Source organism: Phyllopteryx taeniolatus, chromosome 2 (genome assembly GCF_024500385.1).
Source record: "Phyllopteryx taeniolatus isolate TA_2022b chromosome 2, UOR_Ptae_1.2, whole genome shotgun sequence".
Lineage (NCBI taxonomy): Eukaryota > Metazoa > Chordata > Actinopteri > Syngnathiformes > Syngnathidae > Phyllopteryx > Phyllopteryx taeniolatus.
In genome coordinates, this window is record NC_084503.1 from 26,764,488 (window position 1) to 26,784,737 (window position 20,250).

A 20,250-nucleotide genomic window follows, 5' to 3' on the forward strand; every position below is an offset into this window, starting at 1 on the left:
CAAAGACTTCGGACGTTCCGCGGCCATGTGCTTCACGGAGACCTGGCTTTGCGACGCTGTACCCGATGGCGCCGTAATGCTTCCCGGCTTCCACATTCATCGAGCGGACCGCGACATGGAATCATCGGGGAAAACAAAGGGCGGCGGGATATGCCTCTATATCAACGAAAAATGGTGTACGGACGTCACGGTGCTCAGCACACACTGCAGCCCGCATTTGGAGTCGCTATTCTTAAACTGTAAACCATTCTACTCGCCACGTGAGTTCGCATCCTTCATACTGGCTGGAGTCTATATAACGCCTCAAGCTAACACGAACGCCGCATTGCTAACGCTCGCCGAACAAGTCAACGAAATTGAAAAAAAACACCCAGACTCACCCCTCATTATTCTCAGGGACTTTAACAAAGCTAAACTCAACCACGAACTCCCTAAATACAAGCAGCACATCGACTGTCCTACCAGGGAAAATAATACTTTAGACCACTGCTACACTACGGTAAAAAACGCACACCGTGCCAAACCTCGTGCAGCCCTGGGCTCGTCTGATCACTGCTTAATTCACTTAATACCGACGTACAGGCAAGAACTTAAATGTGCGAAGCCTACAATGAAAAAAGTCAAAAAGTGGACCAATGAAGCCAAGATGGAACTTCAAAGCTTTTTAGACTGCACAGACTGGAGTGTCTTTGAAAATTCAGCTGGCAGCCTGGATGAATTCACCTGGCAGCCCGGACACTGTCACATCCTATATCAGTTTCTGTGAAGAGGTTTGTGTACCAACAAAATCATTTCGCACATTCAACAACAATATGCCGTGGTTCACTGCTAAACTTAAGCAGCTTCGCCAAGCTAAGGAGGACGCATATCAGAGCGGGGACAGGGCCCTGTATAATCGAGCTAGAAACCAGTTGACTAAAGAAATTAACATTGCAAAGAGGAACCATGCAGCAAAGTTGGAAAAACAGTTTAGCGAAAACGACTAAATCAGTCTGGCATGCATTCCAATCACTGACTAATTACAAGCGACGATCCCCCCCAGCTGAGAACAATAGCACACTAGCCAATGACTTGAATACCTTCTACTGCAGATTTGAAAAGGACAGTTTCACACCACACACCCACCCGGCCGCACCCGCGACCACAATCACACCTCTGACTTCTGCGTTAACCATCCATGAACAGGATGTGAGACGCATCTTCAAACAACAAAAGATTAACAAAGCGGCAGGCCCGGACCATGTGTCCCCATCCTGCCTCAAAGTCTGCGCGGACCAGCTCGCTCCAGTCTTCACTCAGATCTTCAATAGATCTCTGGAAATGTGCGAAGTTCTATCCTGTTTCAAACGCTCCACCATCATTCCAGTCCCCAAGAAACCTGCAATCTCGGGTCTGAATGACTACAGGCCTGGTGCTTTGACATCTGTGGTCATGAAGTCCTTTGAACGTCTCGTGCTGGACCACCTCAAGAGTGTCACAGGTCCCCTGCTGTACCCCCTGCAGTTTGCCTACCAAGCGAACAGGTCTGCGGATGATGCAGTCAACATGGGACTGCACTTCATCCTAGAACACCTCGACAGTGCAGGGACCTACGCGAGGATCCTGTTCGTGGACTTCAGCTCAGCGTTCAACACCATCATCCCTGAACTCCTTTCATCCAAGCTTCTCCAGCTCAGCGTCCCACCTGCCATCTGCCAGTGGATTTACAGCTTTCTGACGGGCAGGACACAGCAGGTCAGGCTGGGAGAGGCCACCTCATCCACATGCAGCATCAGCACTGGGGCGCCCCAAGGTTGTGTCCTCTCTCCGCTGCTCTTCTCTCTCTACACGAACGACTGCACCTCAGCGAACCCGACTGTCAAACTCCTGAAGTTTGCAGATGACACCACTGTCATCGACCTCATCAAGGACGGTGACGAGTCTGCATATCGACAGGAAGCGGAGCGGCTGGAGCTGTGGTGCGGCCGACACAACCTGGAGCTGAACACGCTCAAGACTGTAGAGATGATCGTGGACTTCAGGAGGCATCCTTCGCCACAGCTGCCCCTCACGTTGTCCAGCTGCCTTGTGTCAACCGTCGAGACCTTCAAGTTCCTGGGAATTACAATCTCTCAGGACCTGAAGTGGGCGACCAACATCAACTCCGTCCTCAAAAAGGCCCAGCACAGGATGTACTTCCTGCGGCTTCTGAGAAAGCACGGCCTGCCACCGGAGCTGCTGAGACAGTTCTATACAGCGGTCATTGAATCAGTCCTGTGTTCTTCCATCACAGTCTGGTTTGGTGCTGCTACAAAAAAGGACAAACTCCGACTGCAACGGACAATCAAAACTGCTGAAAGGATTGTCGGTACCCCCCTACCCACCATTGAGGATTTGCACGCTGCCAGAACTAAGACAAGGGCGTGAAAAATCCTCTCGGACCCTCCGCACCCCGGTCACCAGCTCTTCCAGCACATTCCCTCAGGTTGGCGCAACCCATCAATGCAAACTAGAACTAGTAGACATTCCAACAGCTTCTTCCCTCTTGTGTTCAACCTCTTAAACACCTAACCTATAATTCCATTACAACAAGCTGGCAATTTTTTGACTTGAGTTCGTTGTCACATTTCTGTGGGGCCAATTATGTATTACTCGTGCACTCACTGTAGTTGTGCTGCACTATTTGCATATACTGGCCACTCATGCCAGAGTAGCATCTGCTCCATTTGCACACTGATTGAGGAGTATCTGTAACATTTGCACAACCAACATTGTCCCAGATTATCGCACTACTCGTCATTTTAAACCGCATACAATCCTTGAAGTCTCAGTGCCCTTTGCACAATGGTCATTGCACCGGACTATTGCGATATTAGCCATTCGAACTGCTCTAAGTGCTAGAGGACTCTGCATCTTTTTGCACAATTGTTTTTTGTCAATGTCTTTATGTCTCCAAAGTGTTCTGTAAATTGACTGTCTGTTGTACTAGAGCGGCTCCAACTACCGGAGACAAATTCCTTGTGTGTTTTGGACATACTTGGCAAATAAAGATGATTCTGATTCTGAACTGGAGTCACGATGGGATCACTGGAGAATCATAATGGTACCACTCATCTGTACATCATCCTTTGTCAGAATTTGGTCCGCATTGTCGGCAGTAAGTGGGATTCATTTCCAGTGAGAGATGGACTCTGCCAAGGCTGCCTTCTGTTTCCGATTCAGTTCATAATCTTCATGGACAACATTTCTAGGTGCAGCCGAGGCATTGAGGGGGTCTGGTTTGGTGGCCATCAGCATTACGTCTCTGCTTTTTGCAGATGATGTAGTTCTGATAATTTCGTCAAACTGCGATCTTCAAGCTTCGCTGGAGCGGTTTGCAGTTGAGTGTGAAACGGCTGGGATGAAAAGACAACGCTCTCAATTTACTGGTCGATCTATCTTCCTACCCTCACCGATGGTTACAAGCTGTGGGTCGTGACCGCAAGATCACGGATACAAGTGGCCGAAATGAGTTTCTTCTGTAGGGTGTTCCGGCTGTCTCTTACAGATAGGTTGAGAAGCTCGGTCATTCAGGAGAGGCTCAAAAGTTGAGCCGCTACTCCTCTGCATCGAGAGGAGCCAAATGAGGTGGCTCGGACACCTGGTTAGGATGCTCACTGGACGCCACCATGGTGAGGTATTCCGAGCATGTCACATCAGGAGGAGGAAACCCCTAACTCTTCCCTGCTTTAGCTGCTGCCACCATAATAAGTAGAAGAAAATGAATGGATACTATGTGTACCCTTAAATGCCATAAGAATTAAAAATTTGCCAATTTTGGACAAAAAGGTCATGTTATAATAACAAATTGATACCCTTTAGAGGAAAAAGTTGTCATGTTGTCATAAGTATGAAGGTGCATTTTTAAGATAAAGTTGGAATATTATGATATTAAAGTAAAAGTTTAACCAAGGAAGTATGTCATTTTGAGCAGGCTCCAGCTCATACGTGACCCAAGTGAGTATAACTGGTATAGAGAATACTGTACACCTTTTGTTCTCAATAGAAAATGACTTTATTCCTGTAATTACGTGCCTGGAAAACCTCACCGGGGAGGTGTCCAGGAGGGATCCTAAGCAGATGCCCGAGCCACCTCATGTGGCTCCTCTCAATGCGGAGGAGCAGCGGCTCTACTCTGACCCCCTCCCGGATGACCGAGCTTCTCACCTTATCTCTAAGGGAGAGCCCGGACACCCTGCGGAGGAAACTCATTACCCTACCCTCAGCCCGTGACCATAGGTGAGGGTAGGAACGTAGATCGACCGGTAAATCGAGAGCTTCGCCTTTCGGCTTAGCTCCTTCTTCACCACAACGGACCGATACAAAGTCCGTATCACTGCAGACGCTGCACCGATCCGCCTCTCGATCTCCCGTTCCATTCTTCCCTCACTCAAGACCCCAAGATATTTGAAGTCCTCCACTTGGGGAAGCATCTCATCCCCGAATTTATAACAAATTATTTTGCATACCCACAATCCCATACCCCCAAACTACAGCTGGCTATTATACAGTACTGTATCATTGTATTAGCTCCACGTAGACGACTGAACAACTATATATACATGTGCAGTCCCAAAGGAGGTTGAGGGAGATGTGGCTTGGGGGTGAGAGGGGGTTGTGATGGGTGTGTGTGTGTAAGGGGGGTGGGGGGGGCAATCAGGGATTATTGTCAGTGACAGGGCTGCACCTTGATGGGCCAGGCGCTGCATTGTTTGTCACCTAAACAACCTCAATCAATCAATCATCTCCCCCCCACCCCCCACCCTCCAGCAGCGTATCACCAATCAATCAGCTCGACGCTGAGGGTGGATTGGGGTGGTCCCAACTCGGGTTATGCTGGCCAATCGTACATCACCGAGCGCTCGGGACACGACTCAATAGTCAAAAAGGCAAAGCGGCGCATTTTAATAGCTTAAAAGCAATTTTGAACGATTGTTTTATATTCATTTATTTTTTTTCTCGCCACGCAGTTGAATAGTGCAGAGCCAGATGGGCCACGAAGAGGCCGTTGTCCATATTGATGCGTGCTAATCAGAATTATATAACCATGTTTTTGTGCTGTCATGCTGGCCTCCACTGAATCTATGCATCTTGGACTCAACGCTCACCAGAAATGTATTGTCGGCACTATTACACGTTTAATAGCCTTTTTTCTCCAAAGAGCTTTGCGATTGTAATATACAGTATGTGCTTAACAAATGTATTAGATCAGCACCCAGTGTACGTTTAATGCTTAAATGAACAGTATTTGTAATTACCAAAATCATGTTTTTGTTTGTGTCATGTTTAATACTCTCAAAGGTAGAAGCTCTTTAACCGAAAATATGTTTGTAATGCTAAAATGTCATTATTTTTATCCATGAATTGTCAAGTTTACTGTTTTACCCCCCCTCCCCCCCGCCCCCTCAAAAAAAGGAAAGCACATTTTTTCTGATTAAGATGTCAAATTACATTTGTCAAATTATATGTTCTGTTCAAAATGCTTCAACGTTGTGAGCTCACTGAAATCGAAGGAGTCTTCTTTAAAGGACTTAATGATTTTTCATTTTTATGGTCTTAAAACATTGTCACACAAACTGTATATTTTAAAATAAATATTTTCCGAACTGCATCACAAAACTCTTAATTTCATGAGACAAACAACCATTCACACTCACAATTACACCAATTGCCAACTGTCTGAATGAACTTAACATTCATGTTTTTGGAAAATGAGAGGAAGCCGGAGTACCCAGAGAAAACACATGCAAGCACAGGGAGAACATGCAAACTCCACATAAGAAGGCCGAAGCAGAGATTCAAGCAGACGTGCTAACCACTGTTCCGTGCTGCCTAAAGGCAGCTACGTAACATATCAGTGTGAAAAATTCTTATTCTCATAAGATGGAGGGCATTACCGCCACTTACAGGACAAGGGTGTTCAAACTTGGAGGTTATTTTGTGACACCTGACCTACAAGAACACAATCCCAAGTACCAAAGCATGTGCCATCCATAACGGGTGTTAGTATACGGACTGAGCGTCAACATCAAACTCTGTATTGACGTCCTGGCAAGGTGCGTTTGATGCGACGTGCATCGTCTCTCTCTCCCTGATGTTTCTTTTCTCAACACATTAACTTGCCGCCGCAGGGCTCCTCTGACCGGCGGATCAATGGCTCTCACGCCGCTGTCACCCTTCATTTGGCCTGAGTGAGCGCTGGCTTCGGTGCTCCTCTGCCGCTGGCCCTGCTTCCACCTGGCCTCTTCATACACCCGCTGCCCACCTGAGCCAGTAGTGGGAAGTAAGTAAGTAAGTACATATACTACATTACTGCACTCAAGTAGATTTTTCAAGTATCTTTTGCGTATTTGTCTTTTTTTTCAAATAACATTTTGTAGTTCACTCTCTACATTTGAAAACATACCTGTACTTTCTACTCCTTACTTTGTCAAAATAGGTTTCTTACTTCTTCCAACAACAACAAGAAAACGAAAACAAAACCACATACTTGTAAGGTCTATTTTTTCAGTTGCTGTCATTAGCTAACCAAGCATTTTTTTGTTAGCCAGTTCACAACATTAGCAAAGCTATGAGAACACGTTTTGATAGCATAAGTCTAGGTTTGAAAAAACAACAATCACCATGGCACATGTAAAATTATTTTTTTCTTCTTCCAGCACGAGTACTTTGTAAGTTAATTTAAAAAAAAAAAAGGTGTAGTTTCTGTGTAGTTTTTATTGTTGTGTGATGTTATTAAAAAGGGTATAATATATAATTGACAGTAAAAATGTATTTCTACTTATGGACTTGAATACATTTCATTTTTAAATATACAACCCCAATTCCAATGAAGTTGGGACGTTGTGTTAAACATAAATAAAAACACAATACAATGATTTGCAAATCATGTTCAACCTATATTTGATTGAATACACTACAGAGACAAGATATTTAATGTTCAAACTGATCAACTTTATTGTTTTTAGTAAATAATCATTAACTTAGAATTTCATGGCTGCAACACGTTCCAAAAAATCTGGTGGCAAAAAAGACGGAGAAAGTTGAGGAATGCTCATCAAACACCTGTTTGGAACATCCCACAGGTGAACAGGCTAATTGGGAACAAGTGGGTGCCATGATTGGGTATAAAAGGAGCTTCCCTGAATTGCTCAGTCATTCACAAGCAAAGATGGGGCGAGGTTCACCTCTTCGTGAACAAGTGCGTGAGAAAACAGTCGAACAGTTTAAGGACAATGTTCCTCAATGAACAATTGCAAGGAATTTAGGGATTTCATCATCTACGGTCCATAATATCATCAAAAGGTTCAGAGAATCCGGAGAAATCACTGCATGTAAGCGGCAAGGCCGAAAACCAACATTGAATGCCCGTGATCTTCGATCCCTCAGGCGGCACTGCATCAAAAACCGACATCAATGTGTAAAGGATATCACCACATGGGGCGGCACGGTGGCCGACTGGTTAGAGCGTCAGCCTCACAGTTCTGAGGACCCGGGTTCAATCCCCGGCCCCGCCTGTGTGGAGTTTGCATGTTCTCCCTGTGCCTGCGTGGGTTTTCTCCGGGCACTCCGGTTTCCTCCCACATCCCAAAAACATGCATTAATTGGAGACTCTAAATTGCCCGTAGGCATGACTGTGAGTGCAAATGGTTGTTTGTTTCTATGTGCCCTGCGATTGGCTGGCAACCAGTTCAGGGCGTACCCCGCCTCCTGCCCGATGACAGCTGGGATAGGCTCCAGCACGCCCGCGACCCTAGTGAGGAGAAGCGGCTCAGAAAATGGATGGATGGATATCACCACATGGGCTCAGGAACACTTCAGAAAACCAATGTCAGTAAATAAAGTTTGGCGCTACATCCGTAAGTGCAACTTGAAACTATACTATGCAAAGCAAAAGCCATTTATCAACAACACCCAGAAACGCCGCCGGCTTCTCTGGGCCCGAGCTCATCTAAGATGGACTGATGCAAAGTGGAAAAGTGTTCTGTGGTCCGACGAGTCCGCATTTCAAATAGTTTTTGGAAATTGTGGACGTCGTGTCCTCCGGGTCAAAGAGGAAAAGAACCATCCGGACTGTTATCGACGCAAAGTTCAAAAGCCAGCATCTGTGATGGTATAGGGCTGTGTTAGTGACAATGGCATGGGTAACATACACATCTGTGAAGGCACCATTAATCCTGAAAGGTACATACAGGTTTTAAAGAAACATATGCTGCCATCCAAGATACGTCTTTTTCTTGGACGCCCCTGCTTATTTCAGCAAGACAATGCCAAATCACATTCTACACGTGTTACAAGAACATGGCTTCGTAGTGAAAGAGTGCGGGTACTAGACTGGCCTGCCTGCTGTCCAGACCTGTCTCCCATTGAAAATGTGTGGCGCATTATGAAGCGTAAAATATGACAACGGAGAGCCCGGACTGTTGAACAGCTGAAGCTGTACATCAAGCAAGAATGGAAAAGAATTCCACCTACAAAGCTTCAACAATTAGTGTCCTCAGTTCCCAAACGTTTGACTGTTGTTAAAAGAAAATGTGATGTAACACAGTGGTAAACATGACCCTGTCCCAGCTTTTTTGGAACGTGTTGCAGCCATAAAATTCTAAGTAAATAATTATTTGCTAAAAACAATCAAGTTTATCAGTTTGAACATTAAATATATTGTCTTTGTAGTGTATTCTATTAAATATACCGTATTTTCACGACCACCACGGCAGCAGTCGCCCATTGGTTTATGAATGTGTGTGTGATGATGTAGATAAAGCGCTATATAAGTGCAGTCCATTTACCATTTATTTTTCCTAAAAATTCAAATTCACTTTGCTGGCTGCATTCCTTAACCGAAGAGCACTGACGTCCGTATTATTGGGAAGCTTCTATTTTGAGTTGGCGACCTATTACCGTAATGCCAAGTATGAACAAAATTAGGGGCGACTGGCTTGACTGCTACTTTATGAGTGGAGGCTGGCTTGACCGCAGTCGAAAACTGCACCTACGAAGAGACACGCTTACGAAGCACAGTTTAAACTGCAAGCTATCAGTTACGTGAAGGAACATGGGAATCGAGCAGCCGCAGCCGCGAGAGAATTCAAGGTCAACAAATCCATGGTTCGCAAGTGGAGGAAGCAGGAAAAAACGAGCTTCGCCAAGTCAAGAAGACGAAAACAAGGCGAGGTGGCCCGAGTTGGAAGACCAACTCGAGCAATCGATTAATGAGCAAAGAACAGCCAGGAGAAGAGTCTCAACAGTCACCATTCGACTGAGTGCAATAACTCGGGCGTTCAAAGTGAAGTTGCGAGCAGCGTGGGAGCGATGGCGAACACAGCTTTACTAAGACTAGGAGGCCGCGCCACAATCTGTGAATGGATTGTGGATGCTTGGGCTAACATCTCTGCTCTGACTGTTGTTCGAGCTTTTGCAAAAGCCGGCATCATTGCTGAATAGTCCCCCGGCAACGAGACTGACTGAGACAATGACGAGAGGAAACCTGGCATCTTTGTTGGAGAACTTGCCCAACTGTTCATTTTGGATACAGAAGATGAGGACTTTGATGGATTTGTGGATGAGGATTGATCAAAAAATAACATGAGTACATTGTTAAATACTTCAATAAAGTACAATCGAACTCAGTTTTGCTCCCGCTGCCTTTTTAATAAGATTGTTTTAGCGTGCATGCATGCTACCATATGTTTTAAGCTAACTTATGTTTTACCATGTCTGCGCCCAATAATACGTTGCGCCTTATGTGTGTGTTAAATACAGAAATAGACCCCATAACTGAGACTGCGCCTTTTAATACGGTGCGCCTTATGGTCGTGAAAATACGGTAGGTTGAACATGATTTGCAAATCATTGTATTCTGTTTTTAATTTATGTTTAACACAACGTCCCAACTTCATTGGAATTGGGGTTGTATATTTAAGGACCGTAGCCAAATCAATACTTGTACTTTTAAGTCTTTTTTTTACTATCTGTACTTCTACCCTAAATACAGAGTGTGAGTACATTTGCCACCTCCGCTGACAGACGTCTGCCACAAGCAGCAGCTGACAGACGACAAGTCCTTGGGCCCCAGCAATGCGAAGAAACACTAGGGTTGAGGGCGTATCTGGATGCTGACGCCACATATGCAACACCCCCTTTATTTTGTTCTCACTACACACTCCCCTTTTAACACCTGCCATTCCCACTCTGAGTGTAAGGGGAGGTTCATCCTCTTCCATTGGGCTGTGGAGTCAGTAAATATACGCGGGGTGGGTTGGGGGGTTTGGGGGGACCCATCTAGTCGGAGGGGAACCAGCTGTGGGCCGCAAGACACCTGAGCCGACTTGTAAGCAATACAATACAAGCAATGACAGGATGCATAGCATTAGTGCACTGAATATGTAGCACACTGGACCTCCGCCTTTTCGCGGTTCACTATTCACTATTTATTTTTATTTTTTTTCCCTGTGGCACGTATCCTCAGCTATTTGCTGAGAAACTCACCTATTCATGATTTTTGCACTCTTTTTAAGATCCCGGCAAAAACCTGGGTAGTCGGATGCTAGTAACTGGTGTCAAGAAAGTATGTTGTATGATACATCTTGACTTTTATCAAAACGTACCGTATGTTGGAGCAAAGTTTAGCCTGGGTTATTAGCGGAGGTTGCGGCGAGTCTTTTTCACGTGTATATTTTTGCTCTGCTGAGTGGATGGTAAAAAGCCCAAACTAACAAACGATGGAGCTCTTGCTATTGTTTGACAATTTATATTTTTCAGAGTTGCTAAGGCAACATACAGGTGCATTTCTAGTGTTTTTTATCTAATCATTTGTAATCCATTAACTTCTAAAGGTAATGTTGTGAGATGAGCTTGAAATGACATGAAAGTGTTACTTTGTGGTATATCCATCCATCCATTTTCTGAGGCGCTCCTCAACTGGTCGCCAGCCAATCGCAGGGCACATACAAGCAAACAACCACATTCACACCTACGGGCAATTTAAAGTCTTCAATTAACCTACCATGCATGTTTTTGGGATGTGGGAGGAAACCGGAGTGCCCGGAGAAAACCCACGGGGAGAACATGCAAACTCCACACAGGTGGGGCCGGGGATTGAATCCCGGTCCTCAGAACTGTGAGGCAGACGCTCTAACCAGTCAGTCACCGTGCCGCCATTTGAATTTATGTGATCAGCAAAACTAAATATGTAACACACAAATATTAAATACATGACTATGGAAAATCAGAGTGCATATAAAAGGTGTCTGAAAACTTTGTTGGAGATGTGAAAGATAGACACTTGCCAATTACAAGCCTCACCCCAATTAGTGAGCGATTGCACAATCCGAGGTGAGGTGGGGCTTCTCGCTGCCACACTTTACGTCTCACCCATTTATTTGAACAGGAAACAAAATTGTGTACACTACTGGACTCAAATAGAAAATCAATATAAAGCATAGGACCAGAAAGAAAAGGTTTGTTCTTTACTCTCCATGATGTAGGTGAGGCTTCAACTTACTTGACTGCACGTCCCTGGTTCCTGCCATTCCTGATTACCCCCACCAAGCGTGAAGGTAAATTGTGTTTATTATATTTCTTCTGATGAATTAATCGCCTATGGGGGAACATCACATGCCCAAAATCTCCCAAATGTTTGCAAACAAGTGTATCCTGGTGAAAATGTATGTATTTTGTCAGTCTTGACCACAACTCCCCAAAACTCACTCAGTACGCCCCTGGTATGTTCCCAAAAAAGTGACACCAGTTTCACCGATCGACAAAAAATGGGTGGACATATTTATCATAGCAGGACACAGGAAAATGTTTCAAGGAGCACGCCCGAAATTGAACACAAAGTTGTCCGTATTGGTTTGAAGCAGCCATTTTTTTGGGGGGGGGGGGGGGGGGGGGGGGGATTCCCAGGCTTGCACTTTGGTGAACTCCTACTAGGGAATTTGCTCAAATGAGCCGAAATCCTAAACAAGTAGCCGAGACAGATTGGCGACACAATTGCCAATTTTATATATATATATATATATATTTTTTTTTTTTTTTTGCCAATGCCATTTAATGTGGGTAGAGTGAGGCCTAAGCAATCAGTTTGAGGAGTCGCCGTTTTGAAAAAGTCAGTGCGAGGGCCCATGTATTCATCAGCATAGCCTTCTACTGAACATTGCAAGGAGAAATAAATGGATACACAAATGAAGTTGTGATGCCAAACTGCCTTTACTGCAACTCTGAATCTGTTTACTATTCAGGAACAAGCGTCCTAAACAACCCCTCCCCGCCAGTTATTGTGCCCTTGTGCCGGGGGAACATATTGCACTGTATGTAAAAAAATGAACAAACATCAGCTCGGCGTCAGCGGCCCCCCTTTTATCGCCTATACTTTATTACACTCTGCCATCTGCATGGAGGTATGTTAATAGCTCACTGCAACTATTTACACATATGAAGAAGTGTACCCATCTGCCATGCGCCGCCGCTCGCGCATGAATCAGCCCCGCCTCCTCCCGTGTCTACTGGGGCGCCAGCAACTGCTGTTTGTTCACAAGGTGACAGGCAGCAGCAACACCTGCGCCTCACTTCCTGCCGTCAGACATATGTTGCACACCTCCACATAACTTCATGTGTCTCAAGGTGACCCATCTCCTTCGGGGCCGGCGTTCGTGTCAAGTGGGCAAAAACCAATCAATTGGAATCAGACAAAATTGGATTATGAAGGTAATTACTTGTACAGTCATTCAGGTCAGCGCCCTGGCCAGAACTAGGCTTAAGGCGGCACCAGGTGACAAAAACGGCTGGCAGGGCCAGCACACTGGGGCCACTTCAGGCAAAACGGCGCACATCCGTAACAATTACTGCCCGTGCCGAAAATGACTGTATGCACATCCCTTATAAAGCGACACGGGAGGCGTTAAGATGCTTTTAACAGCGGCAATAATCAAATAATATACGGTTATGCGCGCTGCCACCCCGCTCGCCGTCAAATTACAGCATCTTTTTTAGGCTGGCTATATTGGATGAATAATAATCCATATAAACTGAATATCGGAGAAAAAATATATATCTTGATTATGGGTGCAGTGTTCGCATCCGGAGCTTAAGTGTGTGTGTAAATCACCCCCGCACAGAATGTATGGCCCTGCAACAATAATCTCACTAATCGCCCTGCTTCCGCAACAACAGCATTGTAAAAAGCAGCCATTTTCCAAGAAAGCTTCATGAAGATCAAAATGTGTGACTCGGTTTCATTTACGCATGTACTCGTACATTTACACAATATTCTTCCTTACATTTCTGTTGCATGTTTTTTCACTTTGTACACTAATACAAGAAACAATACACAAATGTGGTGTTCCACGATTTTAATGTTATTCTTTTGAGCGATTACGGTTCCTTAGTACGATTCCAGTTCCAAACGATTCTCGATTCCGATTCTTTTAGGGAGCTGGGTCAAAAACGTTTGCATGGTTTAAATAAAGGGTGTCCAAATAACGAACATCCATTTTCTTAGCAGCCTGCAGCATCGACGGAAATGAACTTTGACTTGAGGTTCTTTATAACCAATATCAATATCAAACATATGAACTAAAAGGAAACTGACCCAATTGACTTTATTCATGAATTAATGTTTCAGCTAAAAGTTAAAGATAGCATTGTTAAAATAGTTATTTTAACGGGTTTAACTATTTTATTTTATTGTTTCACGCCGCACGGTGGACGACTGGTTAGCACATCTGCCTCACAGTTCTGAGGACCAGGGTTCAAATCCCGGCCTCGCCTGTGTGGAGTTTGCATGTTCTCCCCGTGCCTGAGTTGGTTTTCTCTGGGTACTCCGGTCTCCTCCGACATCCCAAAAATATGCATGGTAGGTTGATTGAAGACTCTAAATTGCCCGTAGGCGTGAATGTGAATGCGAATGGTTGTTTGTTTATATGTGCCCTGCGATTGGCTGCCGACCAGTTCAGGGTGTACCCTGCCTCTCGCTTGAAGATAGCTGGGATAGGCTCCAGCACGCCCGCGACCCTAGTGAGGAGAAGCGGTACAGAAAATGGATGGATGGATGTTTCAGTCACCCAGTTGACTGAGAGTTGACTTCACTGACAGCATTGTTAAAATAGTTATTTTAACAATGCTATATAGCTGCCCATGTATTTTGTCTCATCACTTCAAATGGTTTATATTTGCAAGTTTTAACTTGACTTCTTGTTTTAAGCTTGTTGCCTTTTATTTTGACGGGTACGCACCGGAACTCAGCATTTTGGCACAAAAGGTAACTTCACACGGCACCGGTGATTTTTTTTTATTTCTTTTTTTTTTTATATGGATGGAACCAAATGCTATAAAATGCTGATTCCTTTCCCTACCCACCGATGAGGCACAAGGTTAGTGTTTGTGATACTGTAAGACAACGTTATGTGAATTTTGTCCCAATTCATTGTGATGTAAAGTTGCTACGGTGAAGTTTTAGCCCAATGTTAGGCTTTTTTTTTTTTTTTTGGGTCATCGGCGCAGTGCGAAGGGGCAAGCAACCGTTTACTTTGTTAGCTGTCTCGATGTTGGCACAGACGCATTTTATTGTTTCACTCACCCAGTTGACTGAAAGTTGACTTCACTGAAGCTCCGTGCGGTGTAGGCTGAGGCTCGGAGCGCGTCAGACGCTAGATATCGGGAAAAACTCCTTTGCACAATATAATCTTATTCCAAGTGTTGCACTGAGGCGACTGGTCATTCATTTTAACAAAGTTAAGACACTTTTGTTCGCTGGCGTTGGGCACAAGCACGACATCGTGCCCGTTCTTCTTCGTTGGTTTACGCCGCTTCTTCGTTGCGTTTCGCCACTTCTTCTTCGTAGCTGGAGGACTAGGCATAGAAACTCGGAACCGACATTTTTCAATTTGAATGGTTCCGGGAGAACCGGAACATTAGTCCCGGTTCCATTCGGTTCTCGATTCTCGATGCCCAACCCTATGAGAACATACTGTACAAACGGACATATTTGATTGAGAAGTGAAAGGTCAAGAAGAGCGTGTTTCCAGCGCATTTAGTGGACACCCCACAGCAACCAACAGCTTAGAGGTGTCAATTTTTCATAATTTTGGAACTTTATTTTATATACTGATACTGATTTTTTTTTGTATTGATTCAAATTTGGCAGGCTCGTTAACAATACTCTTCTCTGTACTGTGTCAAATTAACGACTGTTTTTCATTATAGCATAAATCCTATTTATATTGTATTATTGTGATAATACAAATTTGGCCTTTTGTTTTGGAAGACATTGTATTCAAAATAAATTCAAGGGTACCAGTACTGTAAAAAAATCTTCAAGAGTGTCTGAGCTGTAACACTGGGCAGGTGAAGTACAGTGTCGGAACATTCAGCATTAATCTCCACCTGACACTAATACTTGATGTATGATTGACCCCGCCCATTACAATCGGGGCCATATGGCAACACATTAGCCCTTCGAACCCTCCAGTAGGATAATCTCCCGGCGCTGGCAATGCGTTTTCTTTGCAGATTTCTTTGCACAATAATTGCATGACAGTATTAACGTATCGGGACAGCTTTAGAAGGGAAGGCCTTGCGTCACTGGACAGAGGAAGGAGGAGCTTTTTTATGCCACAGGAAGTCAGCAAACTTAATCTGCGATCAAGGAAGCTTTGCCCGCACGCACACGCACACACACACACACACACACACACTAATTTAAAGACTGGTATGCATGGCATTATTTGTTCATTCCCTATGATCAATGCAGGAGTTGCTTTTACGAGGTTAAAGCCAATCGACAGAAAAGTTGTAGATGTTACATTTGATACCTACAGATATTTTAAGCAATGAGTTTGTAGGACATTTTAGTAATAGGCCTACATCAGAAATTTTTAGATTAACGTTTTACCTCAAAAAGATGCACTTACACTTGGAGAGTCTTTAAGACACCTTTACTTCAAACATTTACAAACGTATTTGTTAATCACACATTGATTTGCCTCTATTATTGATATCTAAAACTATTACATTGATATGGCAAATTTGACAATTTGCTTATATTTAAAAGATTTTGATGACTTCAAATGTTTGACTGTCAATAATAATCACAATAATTAAAGCTGCAATGACTGCGCCCTCGCACCTGCTTTTTCATGTTGAATCCTCCAAAGGATTATCAAACTTTGACACCACGCTCCATCCACATTAAATAACGTAGGCCAAAAAGCTTGGCAATTTAGTTTGGCCCATCTGTCTAGGATAGTATGAATCCCACTCGAGTTCTAGGCAGGACCCTCTGCAATATGACTGTTTGCAACACGTGCCGGTGCAATATGATTGGCTGCTATATCCAGGTAAGACAGGAATGGCAGTACCTGAGTTCAGTGTGGCAGCGTATTTTGAATCTCATTAAACCTAACCCTAACAAATGATTATTTTAATTTAGTAAAAATGTCATACATATTTGGAATGGTCATCTTGTTTCATCTCCATAGGCAGCCATGCCTGTATGAAGTAGGGTGTGTCCTGCCTGGATGCAGCAGCCAATCATATTGCAGACTGCAGCAGGTCGTGTTAGAACTCAAGTGGGGTTCTGATTAGAACTCAAGTGGGATTCATAATAACACGCATAGAATACCTGCTGCTGATTGGGGCTCTTTTGAGTGAATTCTTTGGTCGGAGTTCATCAAAGTATGAGCCCTGGAATTCGCCCAAAATGGCTGCTTCAAACAAAAAAGATTGATTTGCTGTTGAATGTTATACATCGGTTCTTGAGATTTTTTTTGTGCATTCTGTTGTGTCCTGGTGACAATCGGTCAAATTACCACCAAAATGCACATCGATCAGTGAAACTGGTGTCAGGAGCATATATTTCCCCTATGGTGCTACTGGGTGAGTTTGGGTGGGTGGTGTTCGGAATTCCCGAATTAGATACAATCTCACCAGGATACACCCGCTTGCAAACATTGGAGAATTTTATGGCATGTTGAGGCCCCCAAAAAGGGGATTTTATTATCCAGAATGATAATACTGAACATAGCGATTCCAAGCAATTCTGACAATAACCAATTTTCTTCTCGTAAAAAAAATATTACATAATTTTTTTTAGAGGACTGTCAAGTCAACGTTTTCATGATAAATGACACAATATCTAACCGCATATTACAACTGCTGTACAGTACTATTAACCACTAGTGGTCTTGTAAGTCATGACTGCGTCATGACTGGTGAGGTCATACAATAAAATTTACGTGAATTTTTCTAAAAGGATGCAAAAAAAAAAAAGGCTCCCATGGACAATGCAAAGGGTGTAAATCCAGCAGACTGTTCCCTGAATGTCATGTCATGAAGCCCAACACATCCACCCCCCTACTTTAATCCCCCGGTCCTGAAGTAGTACTCGACCTACAGTAGCGAGCGGGTATACCCTACCCCCCCCCTCCGCCAGTAATGAACAAATTCACTGCACATTACTCTGGACTTGATCTCTGGCAAAATAGTGCTGGAACAAACAATTTGGTTTGTCAACACCTTTCTCATGACTCCTCCATCAATGTCAGGGGTCCAAATTTAAACGGCAAAGTGCATTTGACTACGGGACCGAGGGCTGATTAGACTTCCCGGCTTGGTGAATTGGTCCAGACAGCCCAGTGACTGTGATTGCCAACCCCGTCTTGAAAATAAGTCTCCGCCGCCTGGGATTAGCATGAATATTTTGATATAGATCGATAAGCAATCTCCCCTCCATGAGAAATGCCAGCAGCCTTCATTTGGCTGATCAAAGGTGCATCAGCCGGTGGACAACAGCAGGCTATTGTTTTTTTCTGTTGTTGTTCTTGTTTGGGAGAATCCATGGGAGAGGGATCCACAAGCGGGGTCACTGCTAGTCTTCTCGCCTTATCGTGGAAGCAATCATTGGTTCACAGGATCCCATCTTCCAGCAATGGACCCTCTCAAATGAGGGAGAAACAGCCAGAGACCAGAGTTCATTACACTCGGGCTTGTAAATTGTTTGGCCAGTGGGTGCTGCTGACCTGGAAGTAAAAGGTTGAGGTCAGCAATCTATTTACCTGTCTCGCACCTTAACACACCTCATTGGCTTTAGACTGAGGACCCATAGTGCTGTAGTAGCTGTGACGCGGCACTCATTAAATTCCTTAGATCATTTTGGGAAGTGCACAAGAAAAACTGGGCAATCAGGCTTAGGGCTCAGAGTAGAGTTAGGGTAGGGTTTAAGATAGTGTTAAGGGGAAAGTCAGTCAGTCAGTCAGTCAGACAGACAGGCACAGGGCTAGGGTATGGGCTATGGCTAGGACTCGGGTTTAGTGTTGGTAATGTTAGGCTTTGGCTACCCTAACAAGTAGTTTGGGATAGAGCTTGGACTAGGATTTGTGGGTAGTGTGAGGTTTAAGGTTATAGTTAGTGTTATGGTTCTGCCACCCTCACACATGCGGCAGCCACACTCATGTGTTTCCTCCTGGGCCCAAACTTTCCCTCCCTCCCTGCACTACATGACCCCCACTGATTTGCCAGATCCCATAAAAGAGTGCAGGTGTGACCCGGGCATTTAGCAGTTAACTGGTGTCGAGAGGGACCACACGCCACTAACTGACAGGAGGCTGCTGCATGGGGGGGCTGGGGAGAGAGCAGCACTTGCGAGAAACAGTGCAGCACTTATAGAAATTGCAGGGTTAATTCATTAGGAAGTGTCACTTTATTCCAGGGAAGCCAGAGTGGGCCGATTAATAAAAGTACTAATCAAGATTAATTAAGGGGAATATATATGTGAGGATTAGCAGGCTTTGACCCCTGGTTCCCTCTTCTGACAGCAGGCATCTCTCTGGCTATTTTACGTGCTTTGGTTTCTCTACCCCATATGCTGAGATTTTAGCATGACTGCCCCCTATCGATCTTCCGTTTACCACCACCAAGGAGGATACCGCTGTAGCCAAACAAGCATGTTTTACAAAGCCATATCTCGCGAATATTTCCATCTGGCATCAGAACTCTCCTTCAAGATGCAACCACACCTCCTCTAATCACAAACAAAGCAAAGAGCCGATTGCCAATGCTTTGGTATAATAAACCAAGTTCTGAGAACCTTGGATAATGAGGGTGATTTTTTTGATGACCACTAAAACTATCACGCAGCTAAATTAGGGATTAAACTATGATTTATGATGATTTCATAAATGGAAAATATGAATGCAATGATTTGATGACATACGTTTGTGGAAACATTTTGTTACACCTTTCTACCCATGATTATAAATTGAGGGGGACATACTGCTAAGTGTTATTGGAAGCTGTAATGACCTTTACTTTAATGTCCTTGCAGAAATGGTGTCTGCTTGGACATTTCCAAACATTAAAAAAAACATGTACGGCATAAAGTGATGGCTATAAAAACATAGCTTCCCATTTTTGATATTTAGCTTTCTGATCTGAGTCTGTCGAATCACTGTCATTTGTAGTGTTTTTAAATATTTCAAATGAAATTGTGGGTACTTTAAAGCAAGCTTATTGTGCCTGAAAATAAAAGTAAAATGTTTTTGGTTTTTTTTTATCAGACAAGGACAACGTGTTTATTTGTGCAAAATAATAATCATAATATAACTGTAAAAGTCCATGGAGGCTTGGGGCACAGTCCAAGGTCAAATCCCTTATATTTGAACTACAAACATAGTTTCAACACTTTCCTTCAGTTTTGTTAAAATCTTAGTGACAAAATTCACCTTCGACAAATTTGGTACAGAACCAAACTAGGGTTGTTGGCTTTTGCTTTTTTACTTTCAAAGATTTTGTCATCTCAAATTGTTCACACTGCTCGTTTATCATAGTGTTTATATTATTACTTGACCATGGTTCTGTTAGCATAACCTCGAGTGGCAGCGGTTCAAGAGCTATTCTGTCATTGATGTTAGCGGATGACGCATGTACGACCAAAGAGCAAGACCCAAATCCTACACGTTCAAGGAGGGTCTCAATAAAAACAAATCCAGGCTTTTTTATTTTTTTTTTGCTTTTTTTGGGGGGAGGAAGGGTATGAATGAGTGTGCAGATATTGCAGCACAAGATCTAACTTTGTTGCTGATGGTTAAAACACATGTTATAAACAAGATGTATTGTTATAATAGTACTTTAGCATGTACATTATGGTGAACGTGACCAACAACTGGACATAGTGCAGCACTTGAGACAGGCAATAAAGCTCTATTGCAAGCAATCAGCGGAGATACTTTATAAGTG

The 20,250-nt window shown here is 43.9% G+C and overlaps 1 long non-coding RNA gene across 1 annotated transcript in view; it reads right to left on the reverse strand.

The window, feature by feature from the left end:
• Positions 1-20,250, reverse strand: part of LOC133474163 (uncharacterized) — a 171,012-nt gene that overhangs the window by 129,129 nt on the left and 21,633 nt on the right. The window lies entirely within an intron of this gene.